General features: G+C 41.2%; 1 non-coding gene across 1 annotated transcript; it reads right to left on the bottom strand.

The window, feature by feature from the left end:
- Positions 1–3,156: 3,156 nt before the first annotated feature.
- On the bottom strand, positions 3,157–3,228 carry trnad-guc. The gene has a single exon. It is a non-coding gene; the product is annotated as a tRNA-Asp (tRNA).
- Between the last annotated feature and the right edge of the window lie 21,666 nt (positions 3,229–24,894).

Below are 24,894 nucleotides of genomic sequence, written 5' to 3'. Positions count from 1 at the left end.
TTTGAAGAGAGATCGGTTAAGAAAGTAGCTAAAACACGCCTTTCATGGTTGTCATGTTTAGAGGCATTTTATTTTTCATTTCTATGGACTTGTATAGTTTCTCTAGTATTGGTATCATTACATCTCTAAACTCGATGTAAAATTCACTAATTAGGCCGTCAATGCCTGGACTTTTATTCCTGCTGAGATCTAGAATGGCGGCCCTTATTTCTCCCTCTCCTATATCTTCATCACACATCATCCTCCCTTCATTATTTATTTCATTCTTCATTATTTTTAAGGTTTCATCTACTTGTTTTTCATCTACTGTTTCTCTTTTAAATAAATCCCTGTAAAATTCCTCTACTCTTTCTGTGATACCCACCAAATCATTTATTATTTCTCCGTCCTTACCTTCTATTTGCTCCATATAATTCTTTTTCTGTTTAGTTTTTTCTAAGCCTAGAAAAAAGCTGTTGCACTTTTCCCCTTCTATTATGAATTTGGCTCTGCTCCTGATTATAGCACCCATACACTTTTTTTGTTCTTTTAGTTCCTCTTTATATTTTAGATACATCTCTAATCCTCTCCCATCTCTCCTATCTGCTCTTTCCTCCTCTCTCCTCAGTAGTTCTTTTAACTCACTTTCTCTCTTTCTGTCTGTTCTGCTCATTCCCTTACTGAAATTTATACTCAACTCCTTAATTTCCCTTTTTAAACATTCCCACCACAACTCAACATTTTCATCATACATGTTGTCCCTCATCCTGTTTTTAATACAATCATTCACCATCTCTCTATATTCATCATTTTTTAGTAGTGCAGCGTTTAGACACCACACACCCCCTCCCCTCTTAATGCACACATCACCAAAATGAAACAAAACTATTTTGTGATCACTTAATGAAGTAGGACGAAAAACTATATCCCCTATTTTACTAGATGTTCTTCTTGTTGATAAAATTAAATCAATCCTACTCTTTTTGAGTATCCCTCTCACCTCCTGTACCCGTGTGAACTCAGAAACTCCAGGGTTCCTTTCTCTCCACACATCACTCAGCCCATTCACACACATGATTTGCTGTAGAGCAGCTCTGGAAGAGTCGCTTCTAAAAGCTGCATTCTCACTCGCATCAATCCTTTCACACCAGACATTAAAATCACCCACAAACACACATTCACCCTTACACACACACCCTAATTTAACAAAAAAGTTGTTTCTTTCTTTCTCCTCATTAGGAGCATATATATTAATTAATCTGTATTTTTTATCAGAAAATTTAAACTCAATCCCTAATACCCTCCCTTCACCATCATTCTCACACACATTCACATCTTCAATCACTCCCTTTCTCACCAAAATAGCCACCCCTCTAGATTTAACCGACCCATTATTAACAAAAACATCCCCCATCCATTCTTTCCTCACCTCTCTCTCACACACATCATCCCAGTGAGTTTCCTGTAAACATAAAATTTCTGCTTTACAACTTAAATAACCTTGCTGCCTTCTGCAGTAGCTTCTCAAGCCATTAGCGTTAAAGGATATAACTGAAATCATCAGAAATTAGAAGTGATGGTACAGACTTTCTGTCCTTCATTTTCCAATTTTTTTGGCACTTTTTCGTATCAGGATCTCTCCGGCCACTTGGCCTTTTCCTACTCTTTATCAGTTCATCAAGGCCCCCACTCTCTCCCTCAGACTCCCCAGACACAGTGTCATAAAACTCTGAGTCCTCCTCTCTCCCTCCTGTGTCCATCTCTTCATCACTCCCATCTTTATTATTTTCCTCACCTTCCTTTGATCCCAGTCCTTGTTCATCACCCTTCTCAGTCTCTCCTTTTTCTCCCCCCTCAGGGCTGCCAGGTCTCGTTTCCTCCCCTCTTGTTTGTTTGTCTGGAGGTGTATCAGGCACGGCCTCCTCTGCCATGCCCTGGGACGCGTCCCTCCTTTCCTCCTCTACCTCAGCAGATGGCTCTCTGTTCCCCTTTTCCTTTTCAATCACCACCTCTTCACCTACGCTCGGTTGAGGTTCATGTCCATCTCCTGTGGCCGCCTGCTCAGCTCCAAGCCTCGCTCCTCTCTGCTCTTCTTCCTGGTTATTCCTCACCTCTGTCTCCTCTCTGCATACACAATTGTCCTCTGGATTACCACAGTTCATGCATGTGGAGCAATTCCTTGCATAATGCCCCTGTTTGCCACACTTGTGGCATCTGAAGTTCGGGCAGTCCTTTACAATGTGTCCTGGTTGGATGCAGAGTCGGCATACCCTCTCCTGCTGGTCATGGATGACTCTAAAATACTCATTCCCTTCTGCGGTTTCAAATTTTGTGGAGTAGGGCAAGGAGCTGACATGCTCCCCAAACCTTACCCGCAGAAATCTTGTTCCATCTGCAATGTCTGTGCCTGGCCACAGTCTCCTCTTAATGGGGGAAGCCGCCTCCACTCCCCAGCTCTGGAGCTTGTTGAGTATCTCTTCATCGCTGATGTATACTGGCATGTTGAGAAAAGACACAGTTGTCTCATTCCGTGAAAAGTCTCTTGCAGTGACAGTAGTATTTCTAATTTTCAGTCCATCCAACAGTTTATTCTTCTCTTCTTCTTTCTCCAGCGTGATTTCATATTTTTTGGGATCTTTTCTTCTGCATCCTTCGATCCTCCCACACTCCTTCTTGATTTCCTTGAGGAGTTCCAAGGTTGAAATCTCCTCTCCGTTCAGCTCCACCAGAACAGTTAGCTTTTTATCGTAGCTCTTCTTTCTAGCTGTCTCCATTGTCTGTTCCATGTTTGCTTCCATTGATTATGAACAAAAAATCACCTCTGAAATGAGGGAAAAAGGCCTGGAAAGTGGCAAACCAAAAACTACCCCCAAACAGTGTAAAAACACTGTTGGGGGCGAAAATCGTTTAAATAAGGCACAAAAAAGATAAAACAAACTCAAAAAAAAAAAAACTAAAACCTCTCAAGAAAACTGCTGCTCTCTGCTGCTTCTGCCTCGTCTCTCCTGATTGCGCCCAGGTGTGCGTGCTCAGGGTGGTATGGCTGTAAGCCACAACTCTGTGTACAAACGCACCATTTCAAGAGCTGCCAGCCTGTAATCCCAGCTCAAGATCAGAGCCAGCTTGGAGCCCCAGTGATGACATGTACAGGCTTAGCTGCTGACAGACAGCATAAGTCTCCCCGTCGGGGAATCGAACCCCGGTCTTCCGCGTGACAGGCGGAGATACTGTCCACTATACTAACGAGGACTCACGCAGGTTGTACAGCTCGTTGCCTCCCCACGCCCAGATAACTGTGTTTCAGTGTAGCAGCAATGCATAGACATCCAGAGGCCAGCATGACCAACTACGGTATCCAATGTACTACAAGCAGCAACTCCAGTGCCTAACTGCTGCACAGTCCACGAAGCACAATAGGTCACCAGAGTTGCAGCCAGTGTTTAAGGTCTCAAGTCTCCAAATGTTAGGGTGAGGTCATTGGGGTGCTATGTGAATGGAGTCACGCCCCTAGTGTGCATCAAATACATAGACAGTTTCTGTAGTGTAGTGGTTATCACGTTCGCCTCACACGTGGAGGCCAGCCACGGATAGCCGAAGAAGAAAAAATCAGTGAACAGGAGGCTTTTCAGACAGGTGTGGGTTCGAAACCAGCTCAAGACAAACAAAATTTCTAAGAACTGATCCCGAATTACTTCATGGATTGTTAGTGCTTCTTTAAGTGGATAAACTTTGATGATTAATGCAATTACATACATATATTTAGGGACAAGTGTTTTAATTCTTTATCTATTTGAATGGAAATAAAATACTGACTTATAGTGTAACTATGTAAAGTTTGTTGACTTTATGTAAAAATTATAATTAACTACACACACCTTGTGCATTAAACCTGGCACAAAACAATTCAAATCTGGCCCAGAGAGTAGAGTGGCACTCTCAATTTGTATATAATATAATATATAATTTAACATAGAAATTATGCATACTCTCCAAAATTAGCTTCAGTGTTACTATTAAAATGATTCAATTAAGACAGTGGTGAGATGCAAATGAGTATTAGTTAACATTTTCACTAGGCTAGCTGTTTCTTAGTGGTGATCCTCTGTTTTGGTCAAAAATAGCACACTTTGAAAATGCAGCAAAACAAGTAAAAGTCCTTAATAACAACACTATTAAAGTCTTCAAATATTAAACATTAAACAGTCAGGTAAATTATCTGCAGTGCAGTTAAATAACCATGGCCATTGTTTAATAACTATATCTGTTGATTTACTTTTTTATTTTACAGCCATATTAATATTTGCTTTTTCTTACTGCTGTAAATGCTTCAGGTTTCAAAGGACTAAAGTCCCTGAGTAAATCTTGTGAGTCTTGTTTTAGTACCAATAGCAAGTAAAGACACCAGAACAGTAATGCCTTCAAGATTTTTCATTAGACAGTGATAAAACTACACAGCCATTCACAGGATGCAAAAAAAAAAAAAAAAACAGAGCTGATAATAATTTACATTTCACTGCAATTGTGTTATTAAGGTGCTTAAAATGAATCACCAAAGGCTGCTGACATTTAAGGAACAGTCAAATATTTTTCACAGTAACAAATAGTTGCACATGGTAAACAAATAACTGACCTTTAAGGTGAGCTCTTATATATGTAAAACAAAAAAGTGCAAAAAATACATCACCAAATGCTCTCTGACACATAAGGAAAAATTAGGCAGATAGATAGATAGATAGATAGATAGATAGTTCAACAATGAAATACAGAACCAATCATTCATCTACACACATGCACACACTCACATTCATTCAGCCACAGTACATATTTAACAGCAAAGGAGAACAAAATACACATATTAAAGTCTAGATATGATATTTTTTGTAATCAAGCAGTGATTTTGATGCAAGATTAATGCTGACAAGACTGAATTCTTAAAATCCACTTTTTCACTTCTGGAGGGAAAATGTGTAAGTCTGTGTAAAGTTTCAGGTTGGTTGGGAGATTATTTCATGCTTTGATAGCTTTTAAAGAAAAGCAGACAGTCCAAAGGCTGAGCCACGCTCAGGGATACTACAGTCTCCACTGGAGGCAGACCTTGAAGATCTGCGTATGTACTCAGAGCGAAGTTTAACAAAGCTCTTCCATGGTGGAGGAGCCACATTATGGATTATTTTATACACTAAATGAACATCTGAATGCAGGATTATATTATCAAAGCCAAGCATTTTATATTTATCGAGTATGTCACAGTGACGACACTGCTGTGATCTTCTGTCGAGGATTTTCAGGGCTTGTTTGTGGAGTGACCTGATTGGTTTTAGGACAGTCTTGTTTGCTGAGACCAACACGATATACAGTAATGACAATAAGATAAAATCATAGCATTTAAATATGTTTTAGAGGATTCAACTGTTAATCAGCTCCTAATATGTCTGAAGATTGCTGTTATATTTCAATGTTTGACACCGTGCTTGTTACACCACATGTCTGATAAGGTGTACAGCTTAATTATTGTGCCATGTTTTTAAAGGTTTGGTCAATTATATGAGGAATCGCTTACCATTATCATCCTCAGAGCTTTTCAAAAGATCTGGTATTAAAAAGTATTGAAGTATCAAATATTTTGACAACCTTATGGTTAGAAACAGTCTTAACTGTCTCTGGGATGTATAATAAAATAACAGCTGCTCTCCTGTTAGAAATAATTTTGGATGAAGGAGACAGATCACTAACACAAGGACTGTAAAACACACACTGAACAACAGGAGACACTGCTTTCCAGTAGTGAATATTGTCTCTTATTGCATTTTTTTCTCATATGGAAAACTGTGGAAATGCCTGTCCTAGTCCTCTGTATGTGAACGTGCTCTTTATTATTAAACTCTTATGATTCATAGTTGATGTCTGACTAAAGAAACTAAATAAAGCACTATCCCTAAGACACCTGGGCTTTGGCAGAGCACAGGTGAAACAGCTCCTGGTCATCTTCCTCTGCTGCTGCTGTTGATTTTCCAGGATCCCAGTCTTCTCATATGGCCCAGCTCATCGTGTCCTCCTGAGTCACAGGTGAACGGCTGAGAGTAGATGAAGGAAGGCTTCTAGTCAGGAATGCAGACTGTGGATAGATGAATAAATAAATGACTCTTAATTATTAGAATCAAATATTCTTTATTCATGGCAGTTAGACCCAGGCTTACATATAATTTACTGTAGTATTTATTTACAAACACCTGTTACAGACTACCCATACCATTATTTTTCACTTGTTCTCTTTCCATGACAAGCACTTTGTGAGGTAATAATGGAGTATAAAAGGTGTGTATAATTAATAACATTTTATTGATTATCATTCAACAACAACAACAACAAAAATCCTAATTGAACTGCAGTAAAATATTCATTAAGAGAATTTATTAACAAGTAATGGAACAAAAGGTTTCAAAATTCATATGAATTTCAAGAAGAAATGTGAATGAGGCAAGAATATCTATGATACAGCCAGCAGAACAGACAGATATATAGTAATGACATTTATTCTAGTCGTGATCAATAACAAAAATATTTTACATTAATATCACGGCTAACAGCGGTGTAAAACTAAAGTAAATTTTAACATTAAACGTAAAGGTCCCTGGCTCGACACTGGGTGGAAACACCATTCTGTCCTCTTGGCCTTCATGACTAAACTCTACATGCACTCTGTCAACCCATCACATGACCTGCTTATGGAGATTGGCTTTTGCGTCATGGACTGGGGCTTCATGTGAAAGCAATAGTCAGAGATGAATGATTTCCCTCAACCTCTCCATTTCTAATCTTTTTTTCTGTTTGATCCTCCCTCTCTTGCCCTTTTCTTATTGTCCCAATCTTTTTTGTTTTCATCCTGAAGGAAACTGTTACCTCACTTGTATAGAATCATGCATTGCCTGTCTCGGCTTTGGAGTGGTATCATTCTTAGTGAATAGTCATTAGCAGGTAGGAAACAGGCCAGTTGGCCAGCATTTGAAGAGAGATCGGTAAAGAAAGTAGCTAAAACACGCCTTTCATGGCAATGTGAGCATTTTTGTCTGTTTCCGTAGTGTAGTGGTCATCATGTTCATCTAACATGCGAAAGGTCCCTGGTTTGAAACCCGGCGGAAACAGGCTGCTGAACCTTTTAATGGGGCATTTCCTTGGGAATAGGACACCCTGCTTCGCTTCTGAGATCGGGTGTGCTCAGAGTGGTATGGCCTTAAGCGATAGCCAGGTGCTCAGCTGAACCATTTAAAGATCTGGCAGCCTATAAGCTCAGCTTAAATCCCCAGTGACTACAGGGTCTTCATTACATTTGGCTGTATGAGTAGAAAGCACTGTAGTGCCATTTAGCATAACAATTACATGTGAAGCTGTTTAATCTGAACTACAGGAGTAGAATGAACTTGATTTGTCTCTGTTGTGTCCTTTCATATAGATTTTACTGTGTCTACTATGGGTCAGTAACAACTTATATATAAATACGCTTCCTTTTTTTCTCATCTGATATGTTGATTACAGGCTCTGCTACAGCCCACTAAGACTTTTAGTCGATGCAGAGAAAGGAAATACAGTCTGACATTCAGTCTGGCATCAACACAGAGTAGGACTATTTTATTTTGAAATTTAACCAGATATTTTAATTTGCTTTCGGTGACACTTCCTGCCCGTTTGATCTGCTCCATGCTGAATTCATGCGCAGGGCTCCAGCGTCCAGCAGAAATAGAAGTCTAGTGTATCTACTGCGGAGGGGTCCGGACTGACAGAGCTCTGCCAGAGGAGAGATGCAGAGCAGCGGAGCTGGTGGAAGCTCTCTCATTGACTTAAACTAAAACCTATCTGCTCATCTGTTACATAGGGCCCTATGATTTCAGCGTTAACGGAATCGCAGAATTGGCCAGTAAAAACAGAATTTGCAATTCGTGGTGGAAATTGAATGAATTTGACTGAAATGCTTTGTTTTTTAGAAAGAGGAATGCATATCCGGGAATATGTATGGGGGGAAACTAAAGCGGGGCACAATTTGTGCCTCACTTCACAAACACTCAACCCGCCCACTCCTAAAAAATAACAGCATGTCAGAGCAGCAGCATGAAAGCATCTGCAAATATCACATAGCTCAACACAGGGCAGTAGTGTGCGACATAATGTTGCACCTTCAAGAAAACTCATCTGTGTATGAGGGACCATGCAAAACATAATTCATACTGGACCTTTCACATACACACATTCTTTCAATTATTTGATGTGCAAGGAGAATATATGTACAGTCGCTAGAAAAAGTATGTGAACCCTTTGAGATTTCTTGGATTTCTGCATAAATTGGTCATCAAATGTGTTCCGATCTTCATCTAATTCACAACAATAGACAAACACAGTCTGCTTAAACTAATACCGCACAAAAAATGATATGTTTTCATGTTTTTATCGAACAAAACATGTAAACATTCACAGTGCAGGGTGGAAAAAGTATGTGAACCCCTAGGCTAATGACTTCTCCAAGAGCTAATTGGAGCCAGGAGTCAGCCAACCTGGAGTCCAATCAATGTGATGAGATTGGATGTGTTGGTTAAAGCTGTCCTGCCCTAAAAAACACACACCAGTGTTGAATTTACTGTTCTCAAGAAGCACTGCCTGATGTGAACCATGCCTGGCACAAAAGAGTTCTCAGAAGACTTACGATCAAGAATTGTTGACTTGCATGAAGCTGGAAAGGGTTACAAAAGTATCTCTAAAAGCCTTGATGTTCATGTGTCCACGGTGAGACAGACTGTCTACAAATGGAGAAGGTTCAGCACTGTTGTTACTCTCCCTAGGCGTGGTCATCCTGTAAAGATGACTGCAAGAGCACAGCGCAGAATGCTCAATGAGGTGAAGAAGAATCCTAGAGTGTCAGCTAAAGACGTACAGAAATCTCTGGCACATGCTAATATTTGTGTTGACAAATCTACAATAAGTAAAACATTAAACAAGAATGGAGTTCATGGGAGGACACCACGGAGGAAGCCACTGCTGTCCAAAAAAAACACTGCTGCATGTTTGAAGTTAACAAAAGAGCACCTGGATGTTCCACAGCACTACTGGCAAAATATTCTGTCCACAGATGAAACCAAAATTGAGTTGTTTGGAAAGAACACACAACGCTATGTGTGGAGAAAAAAAGGCACAGCACACCAACATGAAAACCTCATCCCAACTGTGAAATATGGTGGAGGGGCCATCATGGTTTGGGGCTGCTTTGCTGCCTCAGGGCCTGGACGGATTGCTGTCATTGACGGAAAAATGAATTCCCAATTTTATTGAGACATTTTACAGGAAAACTTAAGACCGTCTGTCTGCCAACTGAAGTTCAACAGAGGATGGGTGATGCAACAGGACAATGACTCAAAGCATAGAAGTAAATCAACAACAGAATGGCTTCAACAGAAGAAAATACGCCTTCTGGAGTGGCCCAGTCAGAGTCCTGACCTCAACTTGATTGAGATGCTGTGGCATGACCTCAAGAGAGCGATGCATACCAGACATCTGAATAATATTGCTGAACTGAAACAGTTTTGTAAAGAGGAATGGTCCAAAATTCCTCCTGACTGTTGTGCAGGTCTGATCTGCAACTACAGGAAACACTTGGTTGAGGTTATTGCTGCCAAAGGAGGGTCAACCAGTCATTAGTAGGGCTGTAGTCAACCAAAGAAAAACTTGGTCAACCAAAATCGAACCCAGGCACCAATTAATCGATTTTTTATTTTTTTTTTAAATTAAAAAAAAAAAAAAAAAAAATCATTCATTAAAAAAATTTACCTCATTGGGGACTAATTCAATCCATCCATGCTCCTCACTGCACCTGCTTGGTACTCTAAATGATCCTAAAATGAATGTAACAAGTCTTTGGAGGCATTAATACATCTTTTCGGCTCATCATGTCTTACTATATAATATAATTAATTGAGAGACGATCAGCGTGCACCTGCCTTTGATCTCCATGATCCCAGCGCGGTAACTCTTCAAACTCATACAGCCTACAAAATAACCTCAGATTTTCATTTTTCATTCATTTATAATGGTAACTTATAACAGGATCACTTAATCCAGCACGCGCTGTGTTATTTATGAGCATAAAGCAGACAGCATCTGGCATTCATTTAAGGAGGTGAGACGAAAAAGTTCGCTCGTCGGGACTTAAGACCAGCAGACATCGCTTTTTATCACCTCTCCTTTCTGTGCATCTGTAAGAAGAAGCTAACGCTAACGTGAACATTTCAAAGGGGATTATATAAAGAGATTATACTACGCAGCCTATTTTCCAACAGGTGAATTAAACTGACCGCGGGAGTTGATGCAGTGAGGGGGGGCAGAGCAGAGAGACTTAGCAGCACCACTTATAAACCACAATATAAACGGCCTGCAACTTTGTGACGAGTTAATGTGTTGTTTCTGACCGTTAATAATGTAAAATGTCAGAAAATATCCCACTCTGGTAGCGTTGTGTGCTTCTCTACCTGTAATTCCTAGAGCTGCGTTGCTCCTGTTCCCACCAGCATGTCTCCCTTAGTCAGCTGCTCACAAGCTTTTGCCCACAGACCAGCGTCTTTGGGGAGGGGGGGCGGGGGGCAATTCGCCGACCAGGGTGATCTTGGTCAAGCTAAAGCTTTTCAACCAATTAATCGACCAATCGAATTAAAGCTGTCAGCCCTAGTTATTAGCCTAGGGGTTCACATACCTTTTCCACCCTGCACTGTGAATGTTTACATGTTTTGTTCAATAAAAACATGAAAACATATTTTTTTGTGCAGTATTAGTTTAAGTAGACTGTATTTGTTTATTGTTGAGAATTAGATGAAGATCGGAACACATTTGATGACCAATTTATGCAGAAATCCAAGAAATCTCAAAGGGTTCACATACTTTTTCTAGCGACTGTATGTGAGAGGAAAAGTATGCATATATGAGAAATATATATGTATGTATGTGAGAGAAGAATATATGTGTATGAGAGAAGAATGTATGTATGTGAAAGGTCCAGTATGAATTATGTCTTGCACGGCCCCTAATATCCATGCTTTGAGTTATTTTACCTCCCCACACCAGAGAGCAGTGTTTCCAGATGAAAAGAACAGCAATATCGTACTGCAGCTTCAAAAATATGGTATTTTACAAAAAACTATCGTACATGTACAGAAACATGAGCAATGACCTGAATACCACAGAACTTTGCTCTGCACAAAGCACTGATGCGGCAAGGAGTATACAACATGGCAACTGTGTGCCTCACACAACATAGTCAAGAGCAGTCCATAACGCAAAACAGTACTTCCGTTTTTGCCCTTCAAAACAAAAGCACCAATCTACAGAGTCAGTATTTTGTCACCGGAAAATAAAGTAACTCAAAGCATTTAGCACAAAAGCAGCTACAAAGACACAATAAACAGAGCTTCCAATATATGCCTTATCACTTTTATTAAAAGTGACAGGTAATTAACACAAAATAAAGAGCTTACAATATTGCCACCCACACTACATAATAATTATATTGTTTGACTCACCTAACAGTCAAATTCGACCTCTGGCTCTGAATCACTGTCAGTCACTGAAGCAGATGCAGCTAAGGTTGAAGGTCGGGGTGCAGCTGAAGTTGTTGCTCCTTTCTTTGTGTAAAGATTGTATGCAGTCATTGAGCGCAGCATCGTTTTTGTTGGGGTGAATTTTGCACAACCACCTGCAGTTTTCACACACTCAGATGTGTGTATGAGTCCGTTGAGAGTGTCAGTGATCAGTGTGTTCCGTGGCTTTGTTTTGATCAGGTTCACTTTGGAGAAATGTTCACATGAGGTGTTAGAGTGTGGGAAAATAAGTACATCCAGAACAAATGACACCAGGTGTTTGAACACCTCTTTACCAGCCATGTCTTTGAGCTGTAAAGCACTATACCAGAGTGCATCTACATCCATGTCCTTTGAGCTGGCAGGCAGGTTCATCAGGGGCATTTTTCTCCACTCATCATCAGTGGCTTGAACAAGATCCGTATCGTTGATGTCCAGTATTCGTGGCACTGCTTGGATTAGAGGGAACAGAGAGGGGTACAGTGTGCGAGAGTGTGCATCCATTGCAACTGCAGAGAGGCACTCCATCTGCGTCAGGACCGGGTCATCAAAACTGAAACGTTTCTGTATTTCTTTGCAGGCAACCTTCAAGAACATCTGACACCTCATCCTGAACTCGGTCACAACAGCAGGCGAAACCTGTATGGTGTTGCTGTTGAGGTGTTGCATCACACTGACACCCAAATATACTGCAGTGAGTGGCAAAGTCTTTGCAGTGTCTGTCGGGTCATTCTGGGAGATGTTGTTGTGAAGAACATAGTCTCTGCCCATGAAAGACAAAAGAAGGTCCTTGTAAGTTTCACATATCCTGCTCCTCAGGGTTGTGATAACTAGCTTCTAACTCTGGAAGTATTCATTTAGACCTGTGAATTTTGGCAGCACCCAGTCCAAAAAACAGAAGTGGAGTTTCAATGATTCATTGTTCAGTGCGTTGTAGATGGTTTCGGCTGCATTTAATCTTGCTTCCAGCCACTGGTCAGTGAAAAAAAGCCTCAGTGCATCCCACTGTTGGCACATCCGCTTAACAACTTGGTGTAGAGAGAGCCAGCGGGTCTGTGATGGCTTTAGAAGTTGGTGAGGCTCAACATGACAGAACTCCTGAAACTCTTTAAACTGAGCCACACGCTTGGCGCTGTTTTTGAAATAGCTGTATACATCCCTGCATAAATCTTCGCACATACAGGGTAGCTGCTTGCAGGCTGTGCTTGCACAGAGATGCAGGGAGTGACTGATGCATCTCTGAACTGTTATCCCCGGCAAGTCATTTTTCAAGACAGAGTTGTTTGTCCCCATCATGGTGTTGCATCCATGTGAGGCAAATCCCACAATGTTCTCCAGTGGGACTTTGGCATCAGTGAAGGACTTCATGAGTTGGGTATACAGCCTCTCCGCTGTAGCCCCCTCACTGGCCAACTCTCCATTCTCATCAGTGAACAACTGAGCTAATTTCCAGAAACAGGTCTGCACAGATTTTTTGATCCATCATCAAAGAAACGAACTACAATACAAAGTGTTTTTACTGTGCCGATGTCTGTTGACTTGTCAATAAGCACACTGAATTTCTTCTTTTACAAAATCTACGACAGGTCCTCAAAATAACAATCCCCTACCACATGTTTAGTGATAGCAGTTGCTTTTGTACGTTCAAGATTCAAGCCCTGAGCAGTTTTTGAGTCTTTGAAAATGTCTTTTATAACATCCACCAAATCATCTGCGGCTCTCATGGCAATGTTGTGCTCGACTAAAAAACCAGCTAGCTTTATTTCTGCTGTTTTGACCGCGGTTTCCATTTTTTCTTTTTCATTACTTTGCCATAGACACGGCACAATGGAACGCTTGATTTGGTGCCAGACTTTTTGACTTTTCCATGTGTCTAGTCCGCTTCACGTGGTTCTTCAAAACTGTTATTTCACTCACCATTTGGACATTGCAACAGCGACAGAAAGCTTTTGCATCGTTTCCAGCGACAGGTTTTAACCATCCCTTGAACATTGGCTCCTGTTCCCACATTGGGTGGTAAAGCTGTACCCAGTGTTCTGTCTTGGGCCCATCTGTGTCCAAGCTGCCAGGGTCTTTACGTTTGTTGCTGGCGTCCTCCACACTCATTTTTTAGTTTCTAGTAACATAAAACTCCAACTCAAAGCTGAAATAACAAACTAATACCAACAACTATATATGTAATGTCCTAAATGCTCTCTAGCTCTTCTGCCTATTTGCAGCTGAAATGTTTAGGAAGCTTCTTCTTGAATTTACGTGTGACGTGCACGAGCCAGAAGCCGCATGCGCGAGCAGTGTGAGAGGTTATGTTTTGATTGGCAGGTAGAGCTTGACACGAGAGCAGAGGGTGTGTCAATCAGGTGCTGTATGGTGCTGATGTGATCCCATCTCAGGCAAGCTGAGGTGATTAGTTGCTATCAAATCTCAAAAAGTGTTTGGTTGTGGATACATTTAAAATGGCAAAACCATCGTATATTAAGTGTTTTTTTAAACTATTGATCGTACATCGTACAGAGGACAAAATTATCGCACAAATACGATAGTTATCGTTCATCTGGCAACGCAGCCAGAGAGTCACAGAGAGAGAGAGAGAGAGAGGTGTTTCTGAGCACGAGGCACACAGCTGATGTCAGAACTTGAAGACCTACTCACACCTTGGAGGCTTCAAATTCGAGTCGGACAGACTCAAGATTTGATTAATCACTCTTTCTCTGACAAGGGAAAGAAAGGACATTTCAGGCGAGAAAATTACAGAGAAAAAGGACAAACAGGAATGAAAAGGGACACTGGGGCACAGCCTACATGCTATCGATGTGGAGGAAAACACCCAGCACGTGACTGCAGGTTAAAAAATGAAAAATGCCATAACTGCTCCAAAGTGGGACACATCGCCCGTGCTTGCAGAAAAGGTAAAGTTACTTCTCAAACTCAGTATGTGGGAACTGAGGGGCATGCATCAGGAAAAGAAGATGATGATGATGATGAACTTTCTGGAGTGTTTTCAGTGTACTCCACCTCGGCATGTGAAAAGGGATTCACAGTTGATGTCACACTGGGGAGTAAGAACACAACAATGCTACTAGACACAGGATCTGCAGTATCAGTGGTAAAAGAAAATTTCGACAAGAAACATCTTGAAGGTTTTACCTTAAAACCAGACCTGCTCTTATTGGTTGGAACTGGTTAAAAAAGCTGCACCTGAACTGGAAACACATCTTTACAGTACATAAGGTACGTACACAGGAAATATGGAGCACAGACATTCAGGAGGTGGTTCAGCGACACAAGGCAGTGTTCACAGGCAGCATATCACTCAACCATAGACTGGCAAATTTTCTTCTCATGTATCACAGTACGCCTCACACTGTGACTGAAACAACACCTGCTGAGCTGTTTCTGAAGCCTCAGATCAGAACTCGGTTCAGTTTGCTTAAGCCTGACCTTGCCAGGAGAGTTGAGGAGAAACAGGATGCTCAAAAGTGTCATCATGACCACGGAGAGTTGCCTGTCCGTGTTTTTCAGGAGGGTGAGACTGCACATCAAAAACTTCAGAAGGGGAGTGGAGACATGGATTCAAGCAACCAGTCAGAGACTGGGAAGTGTCACTTATTTCGTACAAGAGGGACAGAGACAACGTACAGTGCATGTTGACCACATGTTACCATGGAGACGACCTGCTCAGAGACCAGCAGTTAAGCTGTTTCCACCAGATGCTGAGACAGCGCCATCAGAGCCGATTGACTGTGCTTTAGAGACCTCTTTTCCCAGTACGCCAGAGAACCAAACCTCATCTCCTGTTCTCACAGAACCAACAAAGCAAACTGTGGAGATACCACCAGTACCAGTAACAACAGCTGTAGAAAACAGCCCACCTGTGAAACAGCGGTATCCAGAGAGGGTCCAAGCACCACCACAGAGACTGAATCTTATAACTAGAAGTTTAAAAATGGTTCCCAAATGTACAAGTTAAAGTATATTTACACAGGACAGTAGATTTTCTTTATTGTTACAATGTGAGAACATCTGCTACATATCTAAAAGGGGAGGAATGTAGTAGAGTGGTAGTTTGCCACCTTGTGGGTTGAATACGCTATTGCAGTTTAGGGATAGTTATTGGCCAACATATTAACCATAGCTACAGGGACTCCTAAGACACGCTGAAACCTGATGTGTTGTTATTACCTGCCGTCTCCAAGTAAAGACGTGTTGCGCCTGCTTCTCTCGTCTGTTTATTGAAGTTCAGCCAGTATACTACAGCGAGGATGGAGGGAGATGATGAGAGAACTGTTACAGTCAGGAGCAGAACAGTGCAGCATCAAACTGCATGGACTGTTACAGACTGAGATAAGAGAAAAGTTTAGGTAACAGGTTTACTTTGAACCATTTAACTTTAATGTGACCTTCTTAAGTTACTATCACTCTGTGTTTGAGAGAACAGAAGGATTTCTTCATTTACATTATAAACATCAGTTAGGATGTGATTATACACGTGGATGTGTCTGGAACTGTTGGAAATATCTGACTGTTACACTGGTTATAATTATTTTATATCAGGGTTATCCAAACAACAGCTCCTGGGCCAACTGTGGCCCTTTTTAAATAAATTTAAGGTTATTTCTGTTTAATTAGTTAACATTTGATTCATTTACATAAACTAGACACTCTTTCAATGGTAAATTTGTGGAAAGGTAAAAAAAAACGGAATTCCAAAAAATTAAAGCAGAAAAAATGGAATTTGGCAAAAAATGAAATGGATTTCAAAGGGCCCTAGTTACTGTGCTGGAGCGGAGAGGGACTGAACACATATCTGGTGTATTTTAGGGGTGATGGTGAGATAATGAGCCAGCACAGAGTACAGGAGCTGAAGAGTAGTAAGCTTCCCACACCTTGTCCTAATCAAGGCCAATCAGCCACACACTCACACTTACGTACCCACACACTTGTAATTTACCTTTATCCATTAGCTGCTCTTATATGATTATATTTAGCTCAACATTTCTTTAATGTGACATTTTATATGATAAGTATGTGGAAGTATATGGAAGAGGATTAGGGCTGCTTAAAAAAAAACTGAGACACATTTAAAAAAACATTTTGAGATTAAAGTCACAACTGTAGGATTAAAGTTCAAATTCTGATAAAAATGTCAGGATTATAAATTCATAATTCTGACTTTAATCTCAGAATTTAAAAGAATAATGCCTCCATTTTTTTTGTTCAGTGGACAAATCCTATCTGTAGATAAGGTATATCTCTCTTTACCAAACCAATTTCTTAAATTATAATCAGGTTCAACCACTGTTCAGATGACATTTTTAAATATAGAATGGGTTTTTTGTGAAAATAATGTTTGTCCAGTGATAATAATTTGACCTACCTCTCCTATTTACTGTTATTGTCACCAAAAATATTTTGAAGTGTTTACTAGGGATGCATGATAGTGGATTCTTACTGATTTCTGATATGCCAATATTCCAAAGTCACTGCTCATACTGATACATATTCACAAATCTGGTCTCGTCTCATGAGCTTCATGTTTGGCCACACCCCTAGTTAACAGTGAGTGGTTCAGTCAGACTCCATTTTGAATTGACAGAGCAGAAAGACAGACACACTTCAGAGAAGGGTGAGTGTATATAACTTTATGTTATTGTTTTAGTGTTAAAATCGCTGATTCATCAGTTAATAAAGCAGGTCAATGCAGAGTCAATCAAAGAAAACTGACAAAGCACAGAGCTCCCCGGGTTTCTTAATCCTGTACTTTCTCTTTTTTCATCTTTTGGAGAGAGGAGCAAAGTGAAGTAATATTTATTTTTGTTGCCAACAATCAAATCTTAGTATGTGGTCGTTAAAAACTTTATGCCCGTGTAGAGCTGTGTCTCTGATAAGGAGTGATTTCTCTCCCTTTAAGTCTCATACTGTACACAGATATAAAAAGAAGCTGTTTCCAAAGTAGACACACACCATGAATTAAAACTGGTTTGTCAAGATTCCTGTTCTCTGAGCTCACTGTCAGTGTTTCCTCTCAGATTAAATAATTTCATAACCTTGCAAAGCAAATGGACGCGCCTGTTTCCATGTTTCTCACTGGTGAATCCATCTTGCAAAGCTCTCATCTGAACCATTTAGAGACCGGTTAGAAAGTGACAGGACCAATCAGCGACGAGGGGCAGTTCTTTCAGTCACGGCAGAGTCGTGAAGTAAACAAGCAGCGACAAGAGGCCGGTGCAATTATGGCAGAAGAGATCAGCGTGGATGCTGCTAAAGCGCCAGTTTTATCAGAACTTGACAACATTTCTTTGTTGCAAGAAGAACAAAGAACAGCAGTGAGTTGTTTCTTTTTAAAAATGACAAAACTTGAATACTTACATGTCTATAATCGCTATGTTTCACGTTATTCCTCGGTAGCTGCCTATGCACAGCTTGATAGCGGTACGTCATGTGTTTTGTTGCTCTGATTGGCCCGTAGAGATGTGACAGAACGTTCATCCAATCACACTCAGAATTTTTTTTCAAAGTCTCTGCCTTTTCCCAAATGTTCAGGTTAGTAATTTCAGTGATTTTGTTCTGAATGACTGAATTTTATAGACCAGGGGTCTCCACCGTTTTACACTATGAGAGCTACTTTGACAAAATGAAAGCAGCCGAGAGCCACTCAGAATTTTATATGATTGGTAACATTTATTTACATAGCAGATCTTCATTCAAACAAGCTGAATGTAATGTAACAGAAAACAAAAAAAAACATGTTATTACATTTTGTGTGTCTGTGCATACATCACTGTGTCAAATAACTTCCCCTGACATAACATCTGTGTTCATGTGCATGTTTTGTGCCCTTGAACTGTGAGATTATAGGACAACAATGAGGTACCACTTTTGATTGTCCAGGACATTAAGCTGTTCTCTATTTTGCTAAAAAGAAAATACAGGATACAATGAGAAGAAGGTCAAAAGCCCTCTTACACAAACAACACAAGAAACCCAGGACAGCATTTTTCACTAAACATGGAAAGATCCTGCACAGGAATGAGACAGTAATGTCATACAAATGACATGGGACAACACAGCAACAACTCAAATAACAAAGGGAATTAAATCAAGCCAAGGATCCCATCAAAGCAATTGTCCATTCTGCAACATACAGCCTGTTATGCATTCAGTCTTTGCTGCAGTTAGTGAGATGACTGGCACTGCATGGAGTCAACAAGACAGGTGTAGGCTGGAGTGTATCCGCTTAGGTTCACTCTTATGGAGTCAATTAAATGTTCATCTGTCAGGCTGGTTCTGAACTTAGATTTTATGACATTCATGTCAGAGAAAGCAGCTTTACAAAGATATGTAGAGCCAAACAAAGCAGACATTTTCAGAGCTGCTTGGTGAAGGTTCTTGTAGTTTTCTGGCTCAACTAGGCTCCAGAAATGCTGTGTATGCTGCTGAGATTTAAGCTGGACATCATAATTTAGAGGCTTATAACCTCCATCTCCACAGGATCAATACAGAACAGTTCAGCCATCAGTCCTGAAATCTCACTTATGTCCACCTCAATGAAGGGGTTGGCAATAAATGTCACACAGGGCTCCAGTTTCTCAAAGTCATTGAATCTGTCATCAAACTCCTGCCTAAGCTTCAGCAGTAGGTCACGATACTCGTGTACATTCAAAGAGGCTGCCCCCTTGTGGCTTTCTGACATTTTTGAGAATGAGGGGAAGTGCCGAAACCTTTTGTTTTTGACTTGCTGAATGTAAAATGACACCTTTGCTTTGAATGACTAAACAGCACTGATCATATCACATATGTTTTTATCTTTACCTTGCAACTGTAGGTTCAAGTTATTCAGTTTCTCAGTTATATCAGTAAGGAAGGGAAGCTGAAGCAGCCACTCAGGATCAGACAACAAGGTGGTGTCCTCCTCCCTTGATTCCATGAAAGTCTTGATTTCACACAGCAAGGAAAGAAAGCGCTGTAGGATCTTACCTTTGCTTAGCCACTGGATCTCAGTGTGGAGAAGGAGATCCCCATAGTTAGCAGAGCATTCTTCCAGGAACAGCTTGAAGCTCCTGTGTTGTTTGGCCTTTGCTCGAATAGAGTTGATAATCTTTACAACAGGTTCCATGACATGATCAAATCCCATAACCTTCTCGCATATGGCCTGTTGATGAATGATAAAATGATAGTTTATAAATTTGGGAAGGTCGGGGTCTGCTTTGCAGCAGGCAATAAAATCCAGAGTGACGTCCTGTCATAGCCGGCGCTCCGTCAGTTTTTATAGACACCAGCTTTTCAAGCGGGATCTTTTTCTCCACAAAGTAGTCCTTCACAGCGTTGTATATGTCAATTCCTCAGGTGGTGGTTTTCAGTGGAAGTAAGGTCAAAAACTCTTCTTTCGTAGAAAAGTCATTAAACACCATGCAAACAAAGAGAGCCAGCTGAGCCGTATCACCGGAGTCAACCGACTCATCACACTGTACTGAAAACCACTGACACCTGTTCAAGTCCCCTTCCAGCTGCTCCGCAGCATCCACAGACAGCGCAGACACTCTCCTTGCCACAACATTCGCACCCAGCTGTGCATCGGCAATAGCAGACATAATTTCTGTCTTACATTTATGATCCTTGAATAATGTCTCAGCCACAGCTGTCATCGCCTCTTTTACAACTCCACCATCGGTGAATGGCTTATTGTGCTTCGTTAGAATGTGCGCCACTTTAAACGAAGCTTCTGTTGCTGCGTTAGCCTTCTTCGTCGGTTTGGTGAACAGAGACTGTTGTCTTACAAGAGTTGCTTTAAGCTCCTTTACCTTCTCCTCTCATAGACCACTGCCAAGGGGAAAGTCCTGTGAAAAGTTGCCATGTACTTTGATAAAGTGGCGCTCGACGTTACATCTCTTACCGACAGACAGACTCGCACCGCAAATGAGACATGCGTTTGTCGTTCACATGCTTTAAAAAAAACTCCGCTTCCCACTCCTCATGAAAATGGTATATTTTCGGCCATTTGATGGCCTTACTAGTTCTCGCGGCCATGTCGAAAATGCTAGCTAGCCTATGCTGCTAGCCTGTAGACAACCGATGTGTGTCACTGTCTTTAATCTGCAGAATGAGGCGTGACGGAACCTCTGAGCGACACGAGACGCTCGACACTAACACCCAATACGGGACTTTGTGTATGTATGTACATATTCTTTGAACCTTTGGTGAGCTACTTAGAAACCAGTGGCGAGCTACTGGTAGCTCGCGAGCGACGTGTTGGAGACCCCTGTTATAGACCTTTATATGTGTTTTCCACCTCTTCAGATCCTCATGGCAATATTATGCAACTTACTAGTATATAAACATTGCTCTGGAAAAAATGAAGAGAACACTGCAATTTTTTTCTGAAATCAGCCCCTCTACATGTCTGACAGCCATGTCATTCCAGTGTCTATTAAATTCCAACACAAGCACACGTCATTCTACTTAATGAGGTAATGATTAGGTGATCACCTGAAACAAATAATATCTAACAAGGTAAAGTATAAAAACCACTGCTGTGGTCATCAATATCCTCTAGCAATAGGACCAGCTGGATAGTACAACACAGTGCTAGTAGTACCTCAAAAGTCACTGGAATGAAAAGGATAACTATCGACCATGCCAAAACGGTTGAAAATCAATTGCCAATCAGAGCAACAAAACATGTGGCATAGCCGCGACCAAGGAGTAAACTCCAAAGAGAACTGCATAATGCGAATCATGGCGACTGTAGACATGTCAGTGCATGACATTTGTCATTGTTGAAAGAAAACAACTCACTGCTGTTCTTTGTTCTTCTTGCAACAAAGAAATGTGGTCAAGTTCTGATAAAACTGGCGCTTTAGCAGCATCCACGCTGATCTCTTCTGCCATAATTGCACCGGCCTCTTGTTGCTGCTTGCTTACGTCACGAGTCTGCCGTGACTGAAAGAACTGCCCCTCATCGCTGATTGGTCCTGTCACTTTCTAACCGGGCCAGTGAGAAACAAGGAAATGGGCAAATCCATCTGCTTTGCAAGGTTAGTTTGATGCATTTTAAACTAATAATCCATTTCCCTTGTTGAAATGTAATCTTCGGTGAATTATGGTCAAAAATACCTTAATTTGTATTCCTGGAAACAATGATATTAACACAAACATTCTGGACACAGTCCAGTGTCCATTAAGAACACAGTAATGGGAGGTAACCATTGTGATCAATAAAGACTCATTTATAGTCGACCTCCTCTGACTTAAAGAACACAAACATTATTTCACATTTTACAAAGAAATCCTGCATGATCAGACAAGTTCATCTTGTTGTATAGGTTTTTGTATCTTTTGTATGTATATTGACCTAAAAAACTCACTAGATATCTGCATTTTGAGTAGTTTGGATTTATAAACTCACCAGGAGGCCGCCATGTTTTGGTCCCCACTGGAACTGTGACATCACAGTGCTCCTCGCCATTTCTCTGCTGTAACCGCTGTTTCAGACAGCCAGTGTTAGGGCTGATGTCAGAGAGGCTGCATGTCTCATGCATGGAGAATTTTTAGATTTGAGGTCTCTTCTGTTTTTTTCCTTGCACTACAAGTGGTTATCGGTCAAACTAGACAGGAACATGATGAATACAGAGTCATATTTACCTTCTTGTAGCAAATATTTACTTCCACATGAGTAGAATATGTTTGAAATCTGTTTGTTGATGAACCTGATGAAGGCCACGAGCTAAAATGTGTCTGTTTAAAAAAGTTGTTCCCCAAACTTCTACTATTTATGAAGCTTTCCATTTCCACATAATTAAGGTAAAGGTAAACACAGTACAAAAGCATTTCTGGTTTGCACTTTTCAAGGTAAAACCCCACTTAAGCATTTCTATGAAGAAATCCCTTCTTATGTACATAATGCTTTTATATTGAAAAGCTTCCTCTACACACTGAATCCAGTCACTTGTAGGGACGTTTATTGAGGTAAAACTTGGGAGGAATGATAGAGCTTTGACAGCAGGGAGAAAAAAAACAACGTGCAGCAAACTAATGCCTGGTATGAAAGCTGTTATGGCAATAACAGCTGCAAGCAGAAAATCCATCTCAAAAACATTTACTGCATGCGGAACTGGGACATCATGCTACCAGCGCGGACCAAAACATGGCGGCCTCCTGGTGAGTTTATAAGCTCAAATTACTCAAAATGCAGAGATTTAGTGAGTTGTTTTAGTTTATTATACACAGATCTATCCAACTAGAGGAACTTGTCTGAACATGCAAGGTTCCTTTTAAGCATCATAACAGAGATTTGAGCCAGAAAACAGACTTTTGGCTCTTTTCCACCGGCCCTTCTTAGCCCTAGTCTACTTGACTTGACTTGACTCTACTCGGTTTGTTTTGCATTTCCATGGGTGCGGTCGGAGCTACCATTAGCTTACCCTCATACGTCGTCTCTTTGCAGCTTGACTGATCTCGTCCTCGGCTTCATACTGTTGTATGGCTACCAAAACTCTCCTGTACTTCTCGCGCGTATTTCTTCTCGCCGCCTGCAGCCTTCTTTTGCTTTCCTCTCTCGCTCGGCCTGCTACAAAAAGCCACAAACCGAGCAGCAAGTACACCATTGCCTCTAGGTCAAACCATTGTTTGTGATTGTTTGTGTTTGTGTTGCGTACTAAATTACTATACGCAGTTTCGCATTATGACGACCCCGCCCACCGTGAGTAGGTACGAGGGCTGGTGGAAAAGGCACCCAAACCGAGTAGAGTCGAGTAGAGTGGAGCTGAGTCGAGTCAAGTAGGGCTCGAACTGTGTAGTGGAAAAACGCCTTTTGTCTCTTCTCTGGCACAGAGCCAGGCAGCTGCACTCTAATAAGGTCAAAGTTCATATTGCAACATTTTAAAATCTGAGAGGATCATATTTCTCCTGAGTGGGCGTTCATTCGACAGACATGCTCACACCATCCTAGAGCAGATTTTACAGCCTCATTTTTCATGATTTTGAAGCTTAATTTTATAAACTTAGAGATGTTTGATTGGACTGAAATTTGACCTGGGGGTTCATAAAACAGTGACCTGTCACACAACAAACCTAAATACAGATTAATTTTTACTTTACAGTATCTTTAAGATTTAATGTGACTTCAATGTGCTTTTTAATGACATAGTGATCATACGATACACCATGAGAGTGTTTAAGGAAGGTTTAATGGAATTAGAAACTGGATACCCCCTAATCCTAGTCTGAGATCAGTTCTATAACCAGACCAGGGTCAGATACCCGGCAGTGATCCAGATCAGACAGATTAGATTAGGGTCAGAACAGGCTGCAGTGAGGTGTAGTGAGGATCAGGCAGACAGGAGTGAAGGTGAAGTCAGATAAATTCTCTCTTTAGGTCATGAGGCTTGAATTTATGAACATGTTCTTCCTGTTTGTTTCTCACCTGTTTGTCTTCCTCGTTCTCAGGTTGTTCTACCTTCATGTTCTAGATCATCCACTGCACTGTCTGGACGATGAGATGAAGAAGATGATGAGGGACCAAGGAGACGAAGAGGACAGAGGAGAGTCTCCTCCTTCCAGCGGTGTCTCTGTGAAGAGTGACAGGTCTAAAGGTTACCCTCCAGACTTCAGTAGTGGACCAGGACCAGGATCAACATCCCCTTTTTCCAGCAGTGTCTCTGTGAAGAGTGACAGGTCTAAAGGTTACCCTCCAGACTTTAGTAGTGGACCAGGACCAGGATCAATGTCCCCTTTTTCCATCTGTGTCTCTGTGAAGAGTGACAGGTCTAAAGGTTACCCTCCAGACTTTAGTAGTGGACAAGGACCAGGATCAATGCCCCTTTTTTCCAGCAGTGTCTCTGTGAAGATTTACTGGTCTAAAGAAGAAACTCCAGAATTCAGTAATGGACCAGGACCAGGATCAATGTCCCCTTTTTCCAGCGGTGTCTCTGTGAAGAGTGACAGGTCTAAAGGTGACCCTCCAGACTTCAGCAATGGACCAGGATCAACATTCCCCTTTTTCCAGTGGTGTCTCTGTGAAGAGTGACAGGTCTAAAGGTGACCCTCCAGACTTCAGTAATGAACCAGGACCAGGATCAACGTCCCCCTTTTCCAGCGGTGTCTCTGTCAAGAGTGACAGGTCTAAAGGTTACCCTCCAGACTTTAGTAGTGGACAAGGACCAGGATCAATGCCCCTTTTTTCCAGCAGTGTCTCTGTGAAGAGTGACAGGTCTAAAGGTTACCCTCCAGACTTTAGTAGTGGACAAGGACCAGGATCAATGTCCCCTTTTTCCAGCAGTGTCTCTTTGAAGTGTGACTGGTTTAAGGGTTA

Source organism: Cheilinus undulatus, linkage group 14, assembly GCF_018320785.1.
Source record: "Cheilinus undulatus linkage group 14, ASM1832078v1, whole genome shotgun sequence".
Taxonomy (NCBI): Eukaryota; Metazoa; Chordata; class Actinopteri; order Labriformes; family Labridae; genus Cheilinus; species Cheilinus undulatus.
Note: the sequence above shows the minus strand (reverse complement) of the source record. Positions and strands in the feature narration are given on the sequence as shown.